The following is a 20,596-nucleotide window of genomic DNA, read 5'->3' as shown; positions in this document are numbered from 1 at the left end:
TCTAATGTTTGAAATGTAATTTCTAATTTGAATTTTCAGTTTGATTTCTATAATAAATAAGAGATGGTATTCCCACCTTAAAGAGATGGGGGTGATGGACCACCTTGCTTGTCTGCCGAGAAACCTGTATGCTGGTGAAGAAACAATAGTTAAGACTGGACATGGAACAGCTGACTGATTCAAAGCTGGGAAAGGAGTATGTCAAGGCTGTATATTGTCACCTTGCTTATTTACCTTCTATCCATTATGTGAAATGCCAGGCTGGATGAATCACAAGCTGGAATCAAGATGCAGGGAGAAATATCAACAACTTTAAATACACAGATGATGCCACTCTAATGGCAGAAAGTGAAGAAGAACTAAAGAGACTCTTCATGAGGGTGAAAGAGGAGAGTAAAAACGCTAGCTGGAAACTCAATATTCAAAAAACCAAGTTCATGGCATCTGGTCCCCTCATTTCATGGCAAATAGAAGGGGAAAAAGTGGAAGCTATGACATTTTTCTTTTCTTGGGCTCCAGAATCACTGCGAACAGTGACTGCAGCCATAAAATTAAAAGATGCTTGCTCCTTGGAAGGAAAGGTATGACAAACCTAGACAGCATATTAAAAAGCAGAGACTTTATTTTGCCAACAAAGGTCCATATAGTCAAACCTATGGTTTTTCCAGTAGTCATGTACAGATGTGAGAGTTGGATCATAAAGAAGGCTGAGTGCCAAAGACCTGATGCTTTTGAACTGTGGTGTTGGAGAAGACTCTTGAGAGTCCTTGGACTGCAAGGAGATCAAACCAGTAAATCGTAAAGGAAATAAATGCTGAATATTCACTGGAAGGACTGATGCTGACACTGAAGTTTCAATTCCTTGGCCACATTATGTGGAGAGCTGACTCACTGGAAAAGACTCTGATGCAGAGAAAGATTGAAGGCAAAAGGAGAAGGAGGTGGCAGAGGATGATATGGTTAGATAGCATCAACCACTGACTCCATGTACCCAAATCTGAGCAAAATCTGGGATATAGTGTAGGAGACAGAAGCCTGGCATGCTTCAGTCCATGGGGTCACAAAGAGTCGGACAGGACTTAGTGACTGAACAAGCACAACAATAGTAAATAAAAGACTGCATATCTTTTAGTTTTAACCATTGAAAGCCTATATTGACCGCTAAACATTTTCAGTATAATAAAATGCCATATGCATGTTATTTTCTGAGTTCATCAATTCATTCATTTATAAATACACTATACACATTAAGGGACTATTAGGTACTAGATTGCTTTTTTTGTTTGTTTGTTTTTGTTTTCATGAGTGAATTTACTACAATAGAAAAGACCAGTGCCCAACCTAGGATGTATATAGTCTGGTGAGGATGGGAAAAAAGATGTGGACAGCCTTTAATACTGAGAAAGTAACATCAAAAAGATGCTCTGTTACTAAGTGAATCACACCATCTGAAACCAGATCTGCATGACTTGATTTTGATTTGTGACACACTTGTTTCTAGACTTAAATTGTAAGTGCCTTTCTGGCCTATTCAAACCACAGTTACTGGATTTCTGCAGGTAAAAAAAAAAAATGTACATTTGAACCTATAACTGTTTCTAAACAGAAAACAAATGCCTTGTGGAAAAGGCAAGCTGAATTTCCTCTTGATCTTTAAAATCCAAACATTTGGGAGAACATCAATGTCTAGTCACAGGGTTCCATTTAAAGCATGCTCCTGATTAAATTTCAGAAAGCATGTCAGATTCAGAGGCCAGTCACAGACTCACCTGGGTGGAATATGATTAGACTTGGCAACTAGAACAGTACTTAATGCAATTACCTTCTGATTAATTAGAGACCATAGTTTGAAACAGTCAAGCCATTTCTAAGATATGAATCTTTTAGTAGTAAATACATCATATTGATGAGAATGAGTTATGGGACACATCTCACCAGGGTGAGAGAAGTATAACTCATAGGTGAATGATGTACAGAATTTAGGACAAATGAGATCAAACTATAATTTACCATCCTTTCAGGACAGGTTTTTTTGGAAGGTCTCCAAATCAGGTATTTCAGAAGGTTCCAGCTTGATTACGAATTCTATTTGATGAAAGATCAGATGGAGAAAACACTACCCTTTCTGCTGGTGAAGTGTGTTTTCATTCTACTACAAACTCATGCCAGGAAACAAATGTTATTTTTCAAATAAAAATTATTATAAGTTAGCTTAGATACTGTACTATAATAACTGTACTTCTTTGGCTTATATTGGATCTGCTTTGATAATCAGATTTGCATTAGCTATGTCCAGGAGATGCTTGGGAATAGAGTAGGAGACTTTCTATTAGGTACAGATTTGAGAATTTAAAAAGTTGGGATTTGGGGCTAGGAAATTCTCTGATGCCTCTTACAGTGTTTCTCATCTGCCAGCCACCAGCTATAAACACCTATGTGCAATGCATTCACTTTTGCATACCCATAGCGACATGTATCATTTTCAATTTTTAAAATCTAACTCCTAGTAATTCAAAGAATATATGTACTCATTTGTACCTCAGTTATTGCACATAGATTGTTTTTGTTCTTCTTGTGATTCCATTTATTATAGTTTACTATTTGCATTGCAGGAGTAGGTAAATTATGTAATAGGGAAAAAAAATGCTGAAATCCAAGATTTCAGGTACACTTTACTTAAGGCATGAAATGAAGAGAACAAAAGTGTTCATAGGTATATCTAACATTGTGAAGGGTGTAGGATGTACAGAGGGAAGTTTACTGAGCTTTAGAGCCTAGGTGAATTTCAATAAAGTAGAATCATAAAAAAGCATTTAAAATCTTAAAACTTTTCTGTCAAAATTAGTTTTCAATCTACTTCGAGCTGTTCATGTAAATATCATCACTTTTATGAAATCACATTTTCGAGTCGCATTTCAATACCACCTGTAATATTTTCAGTGCTGGAGGTAGAATTTTTGTTTTCAATCCCAATAATTTACATCATACTTGCCAGCCCACATCATTTTTACTAGATATTCTAGAACTCACTGTTCTTTTTAACCATGCCATAATGGCATTCCAGCAAAATAAAGGCAAAGGGGAGTCTAGAGTGTGATTTCTAATCTTCAAAACTGACAAAGCATAAAGTGAGTTAGTCCTGATAGAATTGATAAGAAAAGGCATACGTTCATGCCTACATGTCACCTCTGTGAGTTAAAGACATTCTGAGAAAACAAAGATGATGAATAAGGACTGGTCTCTGCCTTAAAGAACTTACATTCTAGTGAGGGAAACTGGTGTCATAGAAGTGTGTTCTAGGAGTCAAGATATACACACAGGGAATGAAAAAAAGTGTGCGCAGCTGTGAGGCCAAATAAGGAAGGAAGTGTGATGAATACGAACTGTGAATCTTGCAAGATAAGAAGTCTGATCACAGAGAACTTCCCAGTATAAGATAAAGGGTATGGGAAAAACACTTTGACGCTTGCTTTTGCTTCTCTTTTTTTTAGGGAGGCCAAACACCAGAGAGATTTTAAATTGGTGAACCACCTACACTTGATTGCTTAGATGCCCCCTCCTCATCTGGCCCACACAAAGCATGTGCATCTTTATTTATTTATTTATTTATTTTTGACCTCACCACATGTGGGATCTTAGTTTCTTGATCAGGGATTGAACCCACACCCCTTGCATTTGAAGCACAGAGTTAACCACTGGGCTGCCAGGGAAGTCCCTGCTTTTGCTTTTGTTGTTGTTCAGACTCCATGAACTGCAGCACACTAGGTTTCCCTGTCCTTCACTATCTCCCTGAGTTTGCTCAAACTCATGTCCATTGAGTCAGTGATGTCATCCAATCATCTCATTCTCTGTCACCCCCTTTTCATCTTGCCTTCAATCTTTCCCAGCATCAGGGTCTTCCAAAGTACTGGAGCTTCAGCTTCAGCTTTGCTTTTAGTAAGAGAACTCCTACTCTTTCTTTGAAGCTCAGCTCTGGTTCATCTCCTTCATGAAGCTTCCCCTAGGTTTCAGATCCACCATGAATTTCTTCCTCTGAATCTCTGCAGTTCTTCTCATCTACCCAAGTTCCTGCCTGACACTTAAAAGTACTGCCTTTTTCCTTTTTTGATAATATTGCGTATCTGCTTTGCTTGTCACTGGCATCATAAACTCCTTTGAGACAAAGCTAACATATAAGAGTAGAGATTTACAACACTGCATTTAGTTTCAGATGTATAGCAGTGATTCAGTTATATATATCTGTATAACCTATAATGGAAAATAATCTAAAAACATATATGCTGTTGTTGTTTTTCAGTCGTCCAGTCAAGTCTGCCTCTTTGCGACCCCATGGACTGTAGCTTGCCAGGCTCCTCTATTCATGGAATTCTCCAGGCAAGAATACTGGAGTGGGTTGCCATTTCTTTCCCCAGGGGATCTTCCTGACCCAGGGATCAAACCTGGGTCTCCTGCATTGCAAGCAGATTCTTTATCATCTGAGCTACCAGGGAAGCCCATATATATGGTGTGTGTGTGTGTGTGTGTGTGTGTGTGTAAGTTTTCGGATTATTTTCCATTATAGAGTATTACAAGATACTAAAGGAAGTTGAGGCTGTAAGCCACTAAGCTAGGACATTTAAAGAAACTGAGTAGAGACAGTCTGTAACATATGTGGAAACAAAAGCGACTGAAATTGAGACTGCTTCACCAGGCCCAGTGCCCCTGCAAAAGACTAGCAAAAATCTCCTACTGATGGTGCTAATAATGGAGTCTGACAAGAACAGCCTTTGGCTTCATAATTAGGCTGCATTTTGAATGTTAAAATGTAGCCTGTGCCTGGAATTCTATCTACTACCAAGAGTGTGAAAGAGGTTACTGTAGAAAAACTAATTTCCTGGTAAAAAGCACTCTGTCTATAGGAGTTGCCCTAAAATTACAATGTCTCTCTTATCTTAGCAAGGAGAGGGAGAACAGGTCCAGGTTTTGCTTGAACAGATGAAAAAAAAAAAAATGATAACTTCAATGATGGGAGTAACATATCTAGACTTCCCTGGTGGCTCAGATGGTAGAGCCATGCAATGCAGGAGACCCGGGTTCGATCCCTGGGTTGGGAAGATCTCCTGGAGGAGGGCCTGGCAAACCACTCCAGTATTCTTGCCTGGAGAATCCCAAGGACAGAGAAGTCTGGTGGGCTATAGTCCATGGGGTCACATAGAGTCAGACACGATTGAGTGACTAACACACACACACACACACACACACACACACACACACACAACACATATCTAGAGAAGGGATGTTACTGGACATAATGATCTGTTTTAGCTGAGATGCAGAGAAACCCAAAGAAAGAAATGTTAGCATGTTCTTCATGCAAGCAGGATAGAGAGGAGAGAAGTGAATATGAGAATATGAGGAGGGGAGGAGGAGAAAGGAAAAGAAAGAGAAAGTGGAAGGAGAGAGGAAAGGGGAAAAAAGGAAGAGGAAAAAAAGAGAAAAAAGAGGAAGAGAAAGAGATAGAGAATGAGCATTTATCTGTCCAAGGTCTGTTCCTAACACCAGAATTGTCATCTGGGGGAAAAGGTGGCTTAAAACCATTCACTTTCCTCTGCTTATCAATAATCCTCCATTCAAGGAAAAATGTGGCCCATGTGGTAGGCAAACCTAAACTCTTTCTTTTCCAGCCAGATCTTATCACAAATAAGACACCTGCAAATGCATTTGGCTACAAAACTCTTCACACAAGGAACACATACCTCCAGGCCAGTTTTCCATAGAATACATGTTAGAAAACAATCCATTTAAATCAATCCATGTAAATGCTCTGTTAGGGGAAAGAAAATCTTATATAGATGAAAAACAAAATACTATTCAAGTGATTTTAATTTGGCCATTCAATAAGTTATAGGTATATGACTTTATATACAACATCTATGCCAAGAAATATATATGAAGTGTGTACATATATTCATCTTTGCTGAAAAGGGGAAACCAGTTTGTTATCGATATTATCATCAGCAAAATTTGTTCAGAATCAGGACCTTTCATAGCACCAGTAGTAACAGGCCCTCTGTAAAATGAAACACTGTGGGTTCTACCTCTCAAATCACTTTCAAATTCATGGGAAAGCAAAATACACACACATGTAACAAGAAGAAATTACACAATATTATAAAAATTTCTTATGCACTAGAGCAAATTCGCAACTACGTATAAAGGCACAGGGATTGGAGTGTTAGTTTAAGAACTAAAAATTAGGATAAAAATATAATGGAAAACTCACTCATGTTTATAAAGAGGAGATCTTGGCAGAAAAACTCACCCTGACACACTTAGCTGTGTGAAACTGGGTAGATTACTAACCTTCCTAAGTCTCAGTTTTTTCATCTTGAATATATATGTAATTTTGTCCACACTACAGGGTTACTGATATAAATGACGTGTATTGGTCCAAACATTCAACTTAGGGTTGTTGTCATTATTATTTCTTTGCTGTTGTCACTGTTGGATTCAATAGGAAGAGACATGATATATCAGAGTCTTGGTTATCCTTCCATTCCCATTTCTGCAGAAGGGACTTTGTAAAGATTGTCTCCAGCAGTATCTTAATTTCATGCTAAATCTTATCCTCAGGATGAATAAATGCTTTCTAATGAAATGATCCTCCCCACTCCCCACTCAGGGATTTCCTACCACTCAGTCCAAACCCTCTTGCACACATTTTGTCAAGCTGTTAACCCCTGGCAGGACTCTGCTCAACTTGCCAGTTAACTTTGCAGTCCATCACTTCATTCTACTTCCGTCACTGCAGTGTCTCCCCAAATTCCTTCCCTTTCACCATGGACTGCCTCTGCCCCTCACTGAGGGCAACAGCGAGCTGCTGATGGAAAATGAGCTGCTCTCCAGTCCTGGCTTGCTTCAGACACCCACAATCCAAAATCTTAAAAGGCCCTTCTGCCAAAGCCTGGTTTTATTTGCCCTTGGTGGATTCATTTTTCACGTCCCACTGCTGCTTTCTCGTCTACACTGTCTTCCTTCATGCCTCAGCTGATGATCTGGATTCTGCCTTTTACTGACAAGGCCAGGGCCACTCAAAACCAACAGCCTACAAACCACTGACCAGAAATTCATGAAATCGTCTAGCATTTATCCCCACTGGTTTTAAGATTAATCATGATAATTAAGCTTTGAACTATTATTGTACTGTGTAAAATGTAGTTTTAATTCTAAATTTTCATTTCAAAATTCATGGCAGTCTCTCTTATAAAACTCATGTAATAAAGAAGAGGTTAAATGTGTAATTATATATACCACTTGATTAATGGCAGGGTCCTCTAAAGACAGTCTCTATGAGTGTGTATTAAAGAAGTATTCCCAAATAGAGAATCATGTCAACAGATAAGGACGGTCAGTTTGCTATTGTAGGATACAACAGGCCTTCCACATTTGTGGATCCAACCAGCAGTGGATGACATTCCACTGTACTACGCCACTTTATACAAGACTTTGTGTGTGTTAGTTGCTCAGTCGTGTTTGACTCTTTGTAACCCCATGGACTGTAGCCCACCAGGCTCCTCTGTCCATGGAATTTTCCAGGCAAGAATACTGGAGTGGGTTGCCATTTCTTTCTCCACAGTACCTTCCTGACCCAGGAATCGAACCCAGGTCTTCTGAATTGCAGGCAGATTCTTTACCATCTGGGCCACCAGGGAAGCCCAAAGGACATTTAGCATCTATGGATGTTTTTATCTGTTGGGAGTAGACAGTGTCCTTGCTTTCAATGTGTTTTCTTTCTATTTTAAAGACTATGATTTGGTACGGAAAATCACTTTGGTGATCTTTGGTTAAAAAGAAAATGATATTTACTTCAATATCAGCAACATGATTACAACATGACGAATAACAGAATGATAAACAGGATTTTATCTCAAACACTAACCATACTCATAGACCTGTCATCATCATAAGAAGGACCTTGTTGCTATAACTAGACCAAGATCTCTTCAAAAAGCCTAAGGAAGAGAAATGCATATATAAATAAATAGTAAAGACCACCACCACAAAACTTATTGAGTGCTTATAGGTATCAGGTGTTCTGCTAAGCACCTTTACAACTCATTTACTTCTGGGAAAACTGGGTAAAATATTCTGACATTTTGCTGAAAACAGGTGGATTTCTAGACAGAACTGCTACACATATAAATTGCCAATAATAATAATAATAATAATTAGAACAATAGTGATAAAATAATTATAACATTGTGTGCTAAGTCACTTCAGTCGTGTCCAACTCTGTGCAACCCTATGGACTACAGCTCACCAGGCTCCTCTGTCCACGGGACTCTCCAGGCAAGAATACTGGAGTGGGTTGCCATGCCCTCCTCAAGGGGATCTTCCCAACCCAGGGATCGAAGCCTCGTCTCTTGCATCTCCAGAGTTGGCAGGCGGGTTCTTTATCACTAGCACCATGTGGGAATATCCTCAATTAGAGCAATAGCATTATTAGCATATTTATAATGTATCAAATATTCTGCTGAGTGTCTTAGAGCATGATCTCATTTAGTCCTTATGATAGCCCATGGAACCCCTACTGATAACTTTATACTTCCTATTAGAAATCAGAGCTCTGAGATAATAAATAACCTGTCCAGGATCATATAACTGGTAAGTGTCAGAGTTCGGATTCAAACCCAGCTGTTAATTAAAGCCAATGCCGATAAATATGATAGTCTATTTATAGCCACAATTTGCTATAATTTGCCTCCTCAAAGTAGAAGAGGGTAGCTTGCTAGCATGGCAGTTTTTCAGTGATTTCTACCCAGGGAAGTCCACACCCAGGAGCACAGGAAGAGCTTACTTCTTTCTCCCTAGCATTTGAAATCCATAAACATAAAAATGCAAAGTCTGTGATAGCTTGTAAAAGAGAACCATGCTTCATTTATAAAGGCAATGAGATATTTAGTAAATGTTTTTCTTTTTTTTTCTTGCTTCTTAATGTCAGACTAAATCCTCCAAACCCCTAGACCTTGGGAACTATGATATGTCATTGCGTGATTGAAAAAGGTCTGTTACTAAATAATGGCAGTATTAAAAACATGAAACACTAAGATTCCCTTGATGTAACAGTGGACAAAAAAAAAAAATCAATGGTCTCACTAACAAGAGAGAGAGAGAGATTTCCAACTCTTAAAGACACTGAAGTTACTAATTTGATTTGAAGCCCAAGTTTTGATATTCGCTCATTCACTCATCAGATTAGTGTATTGAATTAGTATGTGGCTCTGGAAATAAGATCCTAGAGAAGAAAGACAAAGACCCTAGTAACAAGAATATAACGTTTTAGTGAATCATATCCTCATTTCTGTAAGTAGGCATATTTAGAAAGAAATTCTTGTGTTTTTTTTTCCCCTAGACTGTAAAAGAACTTCTTTGAAAGACAGATAATTCAATCATACAAAATGTACTGAATTCGGGTGTATGACTGGAGAGCTGTATAACAACAGTAATGTTATGTAAAATAATTGGCGTGAAAGTGATGCTGTGAGTTAGGGGTTTCCTACAGCAGAGGTGTTAATGCACCCTGGCTCATTAAAGGGTTGCGTCAAAGACTGTTGGACTGCAGCTCATTTTCACTCGCTTTGTGTCTTCTTCAGGCTCCCTTCCCCAGTTATTTTCCATAGCTTTAAAGTGTTCCCTATTATTTTGACCAAATGTGCCCTGTGATGGAAAGGACATGATACTTTCAGCAGAATTACTTAATTAGGTTTAAGTAAGCAATCTGGGCCAAGTAGGGTAGGTTTGCTTTCTAGCCATAAAAATGTGCCTGCCATGCATGCTGTGTTCCCAAGGAGTGAAACAGTGATTGATGTGATGATAAAACGATGAAGGGAAGGATAAAGCCTGAGAGATACAAGTCTCAAAAGGGAAATAAAAGAGGGAAGCAGCTGCCCCCATCTTAATTGAAGCATAAATTTCAGGAACAGGATCTGAGGTTTAATTTCAAGCACATATGGGGGGGGGCACAGAGAGAGGGAGAGTGTGTGTGTGAGTGTGTGTGTGTGTGTACTCTTGTATATGATGAAAACCATGTAAGTTAAATTCTTTTCATCCTTTTATGAAGAGTTCTCACACCATTTTTAAAGCAGGAAAAATTGCAAAGTTAGAGGTTTATGGATTATCACTGAGAGGCATTCATTTAGTCAGCATTTAATAGAGACTAACAGAATCAATGAAGAGCAGGAATGTAGGCACTGGTGATACAGCAGACTTGAAACCATAACTTTCTGCACTCAGGGAGCTCAATGGTTTCAGTTTATCTCTTTTCTCTGCACATACTTTCCCTGCTTGTTCCCCTACCCTGTGTCAGAATTCTTTTCTTATAGATTACATTACACATTACTTTCATATTTTTATCCACGATAGCTGTGCATGCAAAACACTACAGTCCAGCCCCAAACTGTATGTCCCGCCTCTTTTTGCATTCACCCCTGCCCTCTAGTATCCCACTTCCATTCTCCAAGCATAACATTTATTTTTACACCATGGTGATTTTGCCATATTTGCCCCTAGAATGCTTCATACACATTTCCTATCAATTAAAACTCTCCTCACTTTTCAACTGTGCAGCTGATGTATCTCTTAAGCCTCGAAGACCTTTTAATACTATCAGTTTTAGCAATCCTTCATTTCAGTTTCTAGAGAATTTTGCTTGAAATGCATCATTAAACTTCTTAGTTCATTTTGCCTGGAGTGAGCCATTTAGTGTCTATTTCACTTTGTGTGAGCTATTTGAGGACAGGGCTAGGAGGATCACTGATTTGTTTCTGGCTACATACTGTTTTACATGTTGGTTGAGGTTCAAAGGGCTTCCAGGTGGCTCAGACTAAAGAATCTTCCTGCACTGTGGGAGATCTGGGTTCAATCCCTGGGTTGGGATGATACCCAGGAGAAGGGAATGGCTGTCCACTCCAGTATTCTTGCCTGGAGAATTCCATGAACAGAGGAGCCTGGTGGGCTATAATTAATGGGGTCGAAAAGATTTGGACATGACTGAGTTACTAACACTTTCACTTGACATTCAAAACATGCTTGGAGAGTAAGTAAACTTGTAGCAAAAAATATTTAGCATTCATATGAGGCTTTTCATGATGGAAGCAGCTGCTGCCCTGAATTCTTAAAATTTTATTTTCAGAAGACCTCAGAATGAGAATGGTGGCACAGGTGAGAATGTCCACGCTCTCTGCAGAGGGTAAAGGACACACCGCCTACACAGGTAGGACTTAAATGTTTTCCATGAACCACCTTGGAGACTAAAAATGCCATTACAGGGGGCATGCTATTATCAGAAGTGCTTTGCAAAATCTGACCTTTTATAGGCTGTCTTTATAGCTTAATATTGCTTCTCTGTACAAGCATTCAATAATGTAACATTGAGCTTAGGTAAACTTTTACTTTAAAAATGTTTCAAGAAAGAAAAATTCCTTTTAGGCTAAGGAACAGTGCAAATTTTTATGATTTTTTACAAACTTCTGAGAACAGAATTCAGAAGCATTGATGTTCTTTTAACTTTATGGAGAAGCTGACATGCATCACCATAAAAAAAAAAATGCAACTGCCATTCTTACAACAGAGAACGAAAACAAATTTCAAACTAATATAAGTATAAATCCATAATGTATACAATTTCTGTTCATTTTAAGAGTCAACCTTTAACTGGGAAAATATTTTAATTCACTGTCAAATCTTTTATGTCCAGAAGGCCCTTCCAAAGTTTTCATTTTTATATAGAGCAATGGAATTTATTATCTCTGTATATCCTAATGAACAGGACTCACTTTAAAAGACTGTAAGAGAAATTACATTTTTTATGATTCTTAGATCAAAAGTATTGCTGTGCATTTTTCTATATATATATTGATGACTTATTTCAACAAAATACTCTAAAGAATAAAAACACTTGTCTCACAAATAGAGAAGAGCGCTTTCTTTAATAATTACATTAACACATGATTATTGACCTTAAAAATAGATTTAATTGTATCCCTCCCCTTTGTGTCTTTCTTCTAAGTCTGATGTTTTAACATACAACCCAGTTTTAATGAAAATATTGAAATAAACATAATCAGGATCAAATTTATTTTGGATTAATAAGCTTAAGAATACGGAAGCCTATCATGAAGTGTTCTTGCTGTAATTTTTTGCTAGATAGCAATGCAATGAAGCATGAAACTAGTTGAGGTTTATCCCACAAATGCATCCTGCTTGTTGATGTTTCTTTTATTTACAGACTTGCAGAACTCTTCCAAATATGGCTAACCCAATTTGCCACAAAACAGGACAAATAGTTACCCACTAACTCAGTTCATCAAATAAGGATATGTGCCATGAGTTTGGTGATCTATACTATTTCTAACAAATTCAAAAGCCATGACTAATTTGAATTTCAGGCTCTCAAGATATCATCTTATAGACAAATAAGTTACTAGGAGATTGAGAAGACATATGTATTAAACTTTAAAATCAATTATTTTCAAGCACTATCAAAGTTCTTACTTATATCCAAATAATTATCTTAGCCTATACATTATTAACTGAGTTCCATTTACTTTATTTTCATAAAATAAAAAAGCTGTATTTGTAAAAAACAAACAAAAAACCCCACAAACCTAAAGAGTTAAAGTTTTCTAAATGATTAAATTTTATGTATATTTTCTGTTTCAATAATTGAACTTAAAGGAAATATTGATTTGGGATTCATAAAATTTTGATATAAGAGCTCTGATGGTCTTAAAATCAGAAGATAGGGATAATGTAGTTGCTAACAAATTTTAATTATGTTATAGAGGAGGAAGAGAGTTAAAGAGAAAGATAAGATCTGATAGCTGAAAAGAGGTTCCAGAATGAAACAGACAAAAGTCACAGAGGCTACTTGAATAAGAGTACGTGTTACATTTTAAGTTCCAGAAGCCACAATGGACTAGGTAATTATGTTACCATATCGAATAATACTTAGATGAACAGAATTTAGAATGATACTTTCAAAAAATAAAAGGCAAAATAATGGTATACCTTCTAAACTGGAATAACTTTGAAGCATATATGTAAGATCATATGCTATGAACTGCAACACTTTCCCTACTTATAACCTTCAAAAAGTACAACTGCTTATTCCATTATAGTTTGGAGTAGTTCCTTAAAGAGGAAACCTCCTTAGCTTGCAATTTGGGGCTATTGCATTAAACTATCACCCATAGTATCTTGTGTCTGCTTTATGTGTATCTCAAAATAACTCCTCCTTTCCTTTTGAGAAAAAGGACTCAATCATTACTATATCCATTCTCCTGAATTCAAGGGAGCACCATTCTTCAACAACCTGTTGAGTGGACTTAGAAAGCAAAGAGAGAAGCTATACATTATTCAGTACACCTTGGCAGCACTCTAAAGCCCTTAGAAATGCCTAAACAAATGATAAGTGATCACATGACTCCCTCAAATCTTACCTGGTTTACTCCTTTTAAAAATCCAATCCTTGCTGTCTACCATGCAAAGCTCTTGGCCACTGGGTGAAATCCAAACTGGATAGTAGATCATGATAATTCCAACACGTCATGGGCAGCAGCATCACTCAGAATCCCGCATGTCAACTCCTTGAAACAAACCTGCAACAAACAAGGCATTTTTTTCATTCTAACTGAAAAATAGGGAACTGTGTCCTAGGTCCAGGAGGCATCACTACTTCATCAATAAGGGAATCATAAAGGAGTGTATGAGGAGCAATAAATGCCTCTCAAGATGCTAATAAACATTAAAGCCAATAGACTGACATTTACATGCCTACAGAAGGTGTTTTGGCAGAGTGCATGTTCCTCTTCATGTTATTATAGATCTATTTAAGGTGTTGGTATAAATAAATATTATTGATATTAAAACTCACACATTTTATAGTGCATACCCCTTTTCCTTCATGTAGGTGACCACTTGGAGTACTCAAAAGTATTTTTCTGACTCTATTCATAATATTCTCAGGGTAACTGGTAATGAGGTTCAATAGGACAAAACCCATCGGCAGCTAGAAGAAAATCCACGTAATGACCTAGATCAAGGACAGTTACATCTGTGAGTTCTGACATTCCACTTCAATATTCCCAACATAAAAATTAGAACATGTCTGTATGACAGTGTGTGAGGAACACCTTTGAGGAACATATATAAGGGGCTTCAAATTCAGCAGCCTCGATGATCCAAATCAAGATGTAGACCACCGCAGACAGTCACCAACACAAACATGTGGTAGCGAGTCAAAGGAAAGACCAGAAACCAGGAAAGTAATTAGATAACTAATACTGGGGCAATCTACCACACATTTAATGCTTAAACTATTTATACTCATATGAGTAAATACGGTATTGAATCTTCATAAGCATGTTTAGCTTCCATTCAAGGAGATAAAACTCCATGTATAATCTTGATTGTATGATTGCCTGGATACCTGCCACACAAATAACTGTGTTCAATAGAAATTTAGAAGAATTATAATGGATAGATTTCTTTATTGGTCTTCCCAGTGTAGGCTTTAAGAATGACTAGATAATTTTTTAGCTACCACAACCATATTTAGCTACGCATATACAAAAATATCTTTTATTAGTATTATATTTTCTAACTTGTGCAGCAGAAATGGCCGAGAGGTTGTTCTAAGCCAGTAAGGGGACTCATGTGAATGGTTATGTGTGGCAGATTCATGAACACAGGTGCAAAGACTGGCTTTAACAAGCCACAGAATGATATATCCTCATGGATTTGTGATTAGAACTTCAACTAATATTCCCAGAAGTCCATGTGGAAACTTCACTAGAAGACACAGTAGTGAGATATCCTATATTTGTGCCATTTCAGTAAGAATGTTAAGATAGCAAGGGGTTGAAGTCAAATGCACACATCAGAATAAAATGCAACACTTCAGAGTAAATCCCTAAAAATCAAGACATGTGTACCTGGACACTAAGTGACCATTGTGCAATTCAAAATTCAAGTGTTGTGTTGATGCTATTCATGTCAAACATGTATACCCATACACCCTGATACACACACATACGGGTAACAGTTGCAATTGTCAGAGCTACTGATCCAAGCTCTGGTATTCATGAAGCTAAAATTTTAGTTAACTTCTGGACACAAATGTCCCTATTCATGCTCTAAATTATTTTACTTTTCTTCTTAGAGGATACTCTAAGAGTTATCAAATCAAGTCTTTTATAAGACAGATCTGTTTCCATGAGTAGTAATCCTTTCTGGTCTCTTGGGGGACAAGCAGGGTATTAGAAGAAATCATACACAGGTAGGCTAAATGTCAGGCAAGTGGAAATTAAACATAATCTTCAAGCTACCAAACTGACTTTGAAGTGAGGGATCTTTGAAAGCTAGTTGGTTTGGAAGGACCCACCTGTGACCTAATGTGATTCCTAAAACTTCAGTTCTGCCACTTACTATATATAAGAGTAAAACTAAGTAAATCAGCATAACTATTTGCTTTCTAAAATGGCTTTATGTCACCATACATAAATGATGTTATTTATCCCTTCTTTGACTGGATAGGTTTTCTGTGTATGTTTTAAGTAATGAATGAAAAGATTTTCTACTGACCGTTGAACTCTAATTCATTCATTAACCCACTTATTCAATTCCACAGATTTTAACTGAACACCTCAGTTGTGTTACCTAAGGGGTTAGGTACCCAAATACATAATGAAAACACACTTATTTTTCCCATAAAAAATTTACTGTTTATTATTTTCTGATTTGCTGACATATACTGGTACCCAAGAAAGGCAGCAACATTAGACCAAATTAAAATAATTGGTTTTATTTTATATCCCAGCCACTATATGATCAGACAAAGGGGTTATTAAGTTTGCCAGTGAGCAAACCATTATAGACCAAAGGCTACAATACAAAATGACTGACTTACCCAGTCAACTTGTATACAGTTTGTACCGATGTGATGGTTCTGTGTCACTCTCAAGCCCACTAACTGAGTGAGTCATGATGGTTCAAAAAATCCAACCAATTAGTTTCTGAGAGTACACTGACATTTCTGGAATCCAACACAGAGTCAGTGCAACCCACATGTGTGTATTAGGCATCGCAGTACAATCTTATGTGGCCTATGTCACAAGTCAACAGATTTTGGTGCAGGTACTGTTATACAACAAATTGCTTCACATAATTTTTGTATTATTACTCCATTTATTTTTCTCAAAGAGGATATATAACATTAAATGCATGCATTTTCCTCAAAGAAAAGTTCATGAGGTGTTCAAAAGAAACACTAATTACACAATGCTGGTTTGAATTTTCAAGACCAATTTTTAGAGTGAAAAAAAAAACAAACAAACCTCTTCATTTCCCTCCCTTCAGATATTGTACTGAATAGGAAAATGGAAATGAAAGACACAGATTATACTTCTAAAAATACTCTTTAAAAGTTAAGGAAAAAAATAAAGACATTTTTATTAAAATCAGTATGGCTTCCAAATGGTTCAGTTTTCTTCTATTTTCTCATCTTTTATTTTTTGGATCTCTGCTTATACTGAAAATAGTCTGAAAACAAGCCTTTTAAAAATAAATGTTATTCTTATTTTTGAGAGATTTGTATTCTTTTAAAATAATTTTGAATGAGTACATTATATCATATGTAATTTATACCTCAATAATGTTGACTTACAATTTTTAAATGCATTTTTGATCATATTCAAAGAGATTAGATAGGGGCATGAGATACAGAACCTGTTGATAAAATACTGTTGTATGTGAATCTAAAATAAAACAAGTCTGCAATAAATTTTTTATAAAGTAGAGGAAATTCAACATTCACAGACCCTACTTTCTTGTTTCTTGGTCTGGCCTTAAGTGCTCTGTGATTGAATTTTGGTCTTCTTTGTCTTTCTTTATGCATACTACTGCTGTCCTTTTAGTTAATATTATTGCTTGGAAGAAAGCTTTCCCAAGGATCCCTCTAGCACTGAGGCACATATTTCATAGGACATTGATTTGTATTTGTTGATATGATGCTTTTTAAATTTTATCTCAGGGATGCACTTCATGATCGCTATGGACACATGTTGCAAAGCCTTCTGGTAGCCAACGAAACCATAGGAATGCTCAGCATTCTATGAGTTCAGTGCATTTGTTAAATGACTGCTTGGTGCATTTTGCAAGCCTTGTATCTAAGTTACTCATTTTCCTGCATAAACCTCAAGAATACAGACATCAAGAATGTAGGCACAGGTAGGTTGTCAGTGATCAAAGTTATGAAGCTTTTGGCCTTACGTATTTCAAATCTATACCCTTTGATTAGTGATATTGGAAAAGGAAAGATGCCACTATTTTTTAAGTAACAGATTTATTGCTTCTAGCTTCTTTTCTTTTTCTTCATTTAGTCAAATATAAACATTATAGATTATTTCCCAGCAGGCAGGGGTGTGTAATTAACAAAAATCATTGTTAACTGCTATCTGCTTTATATATAGTTTCTCATTTAATTGTCTCAAAAACCATGTGAAATAAGTATTACAATAATGTCCAATTTATGGTGGTGAAAATAAAGATCAGAGATTTTAAATGATTCCCCAAGGGCATAGAGCTTTTGAAAAAGAGAGCTGGGTGTGCAGTTAATTGATAGTGTGGTACTGTCAATTTTGAATTCTTATAAACTGAATTTGAGAGATTTGCTCAATCTACTGATGAAAATCTGAGTTTCTGGAAAATGAAATGACATCTCAGAGATCATAAGATCATAGTAGGTCTGGATGAATACTCAAACTCATGATGTCCATGTCTTTCTAATACACCACTCTCTTACCCAGCTTTCTACACATGGTGTCTAAACAACTTTATAGATTTCCAATCCACTTGTTTTTAAAGAATCATGTTTGGGGTAGGTTTTATTTTAGAAAGAAGATGCCAAAGCCAACAAACAAAATAACAGGATTTCTGAGTACTCAGTTTTAAAGGAGCTTAATTTTCTGAAAGCAACAAATGATTTTGTTCTCTCTCTCTCTCGAGCCAATTTATTTCCCAATGAAAAAAAATATAGACACCAGGAGAAGAGTGTGTTGATGGACTATGACAAAGTGTATGATTAGATTGAACTATAAATAGCACAGTGGTGTTTTGCTGATGCCCATTTGGTATGTTTAGCTCCGTTATTAGTAATTGCATGCTTAAAATAATATTCTAAGATATCCAGTTAATGTTTTTATTTCAAAAGCCCAGCAGGCAGCCTCTTTAGTGACATAAAACAAAATCTAGGGTAATTCAATCTACATCTGAGAAACCAGTGCCTGATACACAAATACAAACAGTTCTTCGTGTCTGCTCAAAAACACCTAATTCTGAATTGATTATGACCTAGAAAATGTCAATTAAGATAGTCCACATTCTTTCTTGATTATTTTTAAAGGAGGGATTCTATTACACTCCCAAATTCTCCACAAACGAAACTTGTCTCTATTGTTTTTCATTCCTTTCCTGTTCTCACTTTTCTCCATTCCTTCCTTCCCCTCTTCTCCTTTTCTGTTCCTTCACTATCTTCTCTTCCTTTATTTTTTCCATACTTCCTTCAATCCTCCCTTTGTTTCCTCCCTCTTTGTCTTTTGAGCTCAACAGAGTTTTAAGAATCTGTTAAGTTCTATGTAATGTGCTAGGCTCTGAGGATAAGGCAAGTACAGATTCAGTTCAAGAGGAGGGGACACATGTATACCTATGGCTGATTCATGGTGATGTACTGTGTATGGCACAGGTCAATACAATATTGTGAAACAATCTTCCTTCAATTAAAAGTAAACAAGATTGGAAAAATAAATAAATTAATTAATTTAAATTTAAAAAAGAAAGCATTAAAAAAAAAAAAAGATTCAGGTCCTGCCGAGGTATTGCCCATAGTCCATTAGGATGGACAGAGAAGTAAGCTGATGTATTATGGAAAAGGGGAAGGGGTTGAACCTATGTTAACTTTTCCAGAATATGTCAGCCTAGAGTAGAAAAACAGTGCATATCTTGACTCTAGTTGGCTTGGTCTGGTCAAGTGAGAGCTTACAGACAAAACTGAATCATCACCCAAAAGTTCCCAAATACCTCACATTCTGAGTTTTCTGTACTTCCCTGGTGGTTCAGATGGTAAAGAGTCTGCCTGCAGTGTGGGAGATCCAGGTTTGATTCATGGGTCAGGAAGATCCTCTGGAGAAGGAAATGGCAACACACTCCAGTATTCTTACCTGGAAAATCCCATGGACAGAGGAACCTGGCAGGCTATAGTCCATGGTGCCGCAGAGTCAGACGAGACTGAGCAACTAACACACTGAGCTTTCTGTGGCTTAGGAAGGGATCCTATAAATACTCAGGACTTACAATCAAATATCTCAGGGTCAGTCACATGACTCAAAGATGAACACAGTTTGGTTGACTACAACCAGAAGCCAAATGGACAGTCAACGGTGAAGTGAAGAAAGCAAGCTTAGCCTAAGAGCATTATAAACATATTCAACACTGCTTTTCCAGAGAGAACACTCTTGTTAACAGGTTTTGGTCACTTGTCACCAGTTTAAGATGCTGCTTTACAACTATTGAAGAGTCACTGCCCATTGCGGTCTACATGTTGGTCCCATTTGCCCACCTACTGGCAAAATCCATGGTAGGTAAAGATTTCTCAAGAAATCTTTCTAGTGGAGGAGAAAGTCCTTTGTATTAGCTTGTTAAAATCATCAAAATCTGCATTTCATACTGTAGATTCTTGGGCACCACTCCAGAGTGAAACTCCATTTTTGGAGTGAAATTGGAAATTCTGAAAATGACAGTTCCCTAGATTGTACAAAGATACATTCGTGTTTAAGAATCACTATTCTAGAACAAAGCCTGTTTTTGACATTTCTAAATATGGTCCCACAAGTTTTAATTTATAACATCTATCTCGCTTTTACTTTCAAATAAATACATCAATTTTGGAAAAAATATTCTTCCTTGAATTGAATAAATTGAGAAATTTCCTTTAAAGACCCACTCTTTTTCTTCAAATATTTAAAAAATGTATTTTAATGTCTAATATGTATGTAATCTTCATCACTCTTCTTATTTAATATAACTTTAATTCTTGATAACTAAAAAGACTTCCTAAGGATAGAAAGAAACCATTATTGGCATCTGGAATCATTGTCAGTAGTACAGATTAGTCATAATAAGAAAGGAGGAATCAAGTTCTCTTTGGTATAAGGCGGCACTGTACCTACAATGGGAAATAAGCAATGAAGGGAGCATAGTGATCTCATGACAACTTCCCTTTCATGCAGCAGAAGTTTATGTCTCTCTACATGACCACCCTCAGTAACAGTCCACAGATGGCAGGAGTCTGACAGCAGTTACTGATGGGATCATATTCACTTCCGATGGGATGCACTCAGCATTTTTGAGATGCCATAGCTCTTTTCAGAGGAGTGGTAGTGGTGGTTATAGTGTATTTCAGGAGTTAGAGAGCATTTGAGAAAGAAGGGTTAGGAAAAGAACACGCAATTGGCAGGTAACCACTGTGAATTAATGTGTTGTGGTGGATGCTTTACACATGTAT

At 36.9% G+C, this 20,596-nt stretch overlaps 1 protein-coding gene across 4 annotated transcripts in view; it reads right to left on the bottom strand.

Annotated features, from left to right (window-relative positions):
* LINGO2 (leucine rich repeat and Ig domain containing 2) overlaps positions 1-20,596 on the bottom strand; it is a 1,356,204-nt gene that overhangs the window by 338,546 nt on the left and 997,062 nt on the right. For all 4 annotated transcript variants that reach the window (XM_081497697.1, XM_081497679.1, XM_081497690.1 and 1 more), the window contains one exon: positions 13,479-13,637. The gene's annotated coding sequence lies outside the window, so the exon portion shown is untranslated. The remainder of the gene's footprint in view (positions 1-13,478; positions 13,638-20,596) is intronic.

Source organism: Giraffa tippelskirchi, chromosome 1 (genome assembly GCF_054371585.1).
Source record: "Giraffa tippelskirchi isolate mGirTip1 chromosome 1, T2T-mGirTip1v1.2.pri, whole genome shotgun sequence".
In the NCBI taxonomy this organism is placed as follows: Eukaryota; Metazoa; Chordata; class Mammalia; order Artiodactyla; family Giraffidae; genus Giraffa; species Giraffa tippelskirchi.
Note: the sequence above shows the minus strand (reverse complement) of the source record. Positions and strands in the feature narration are given on the sequence as shown.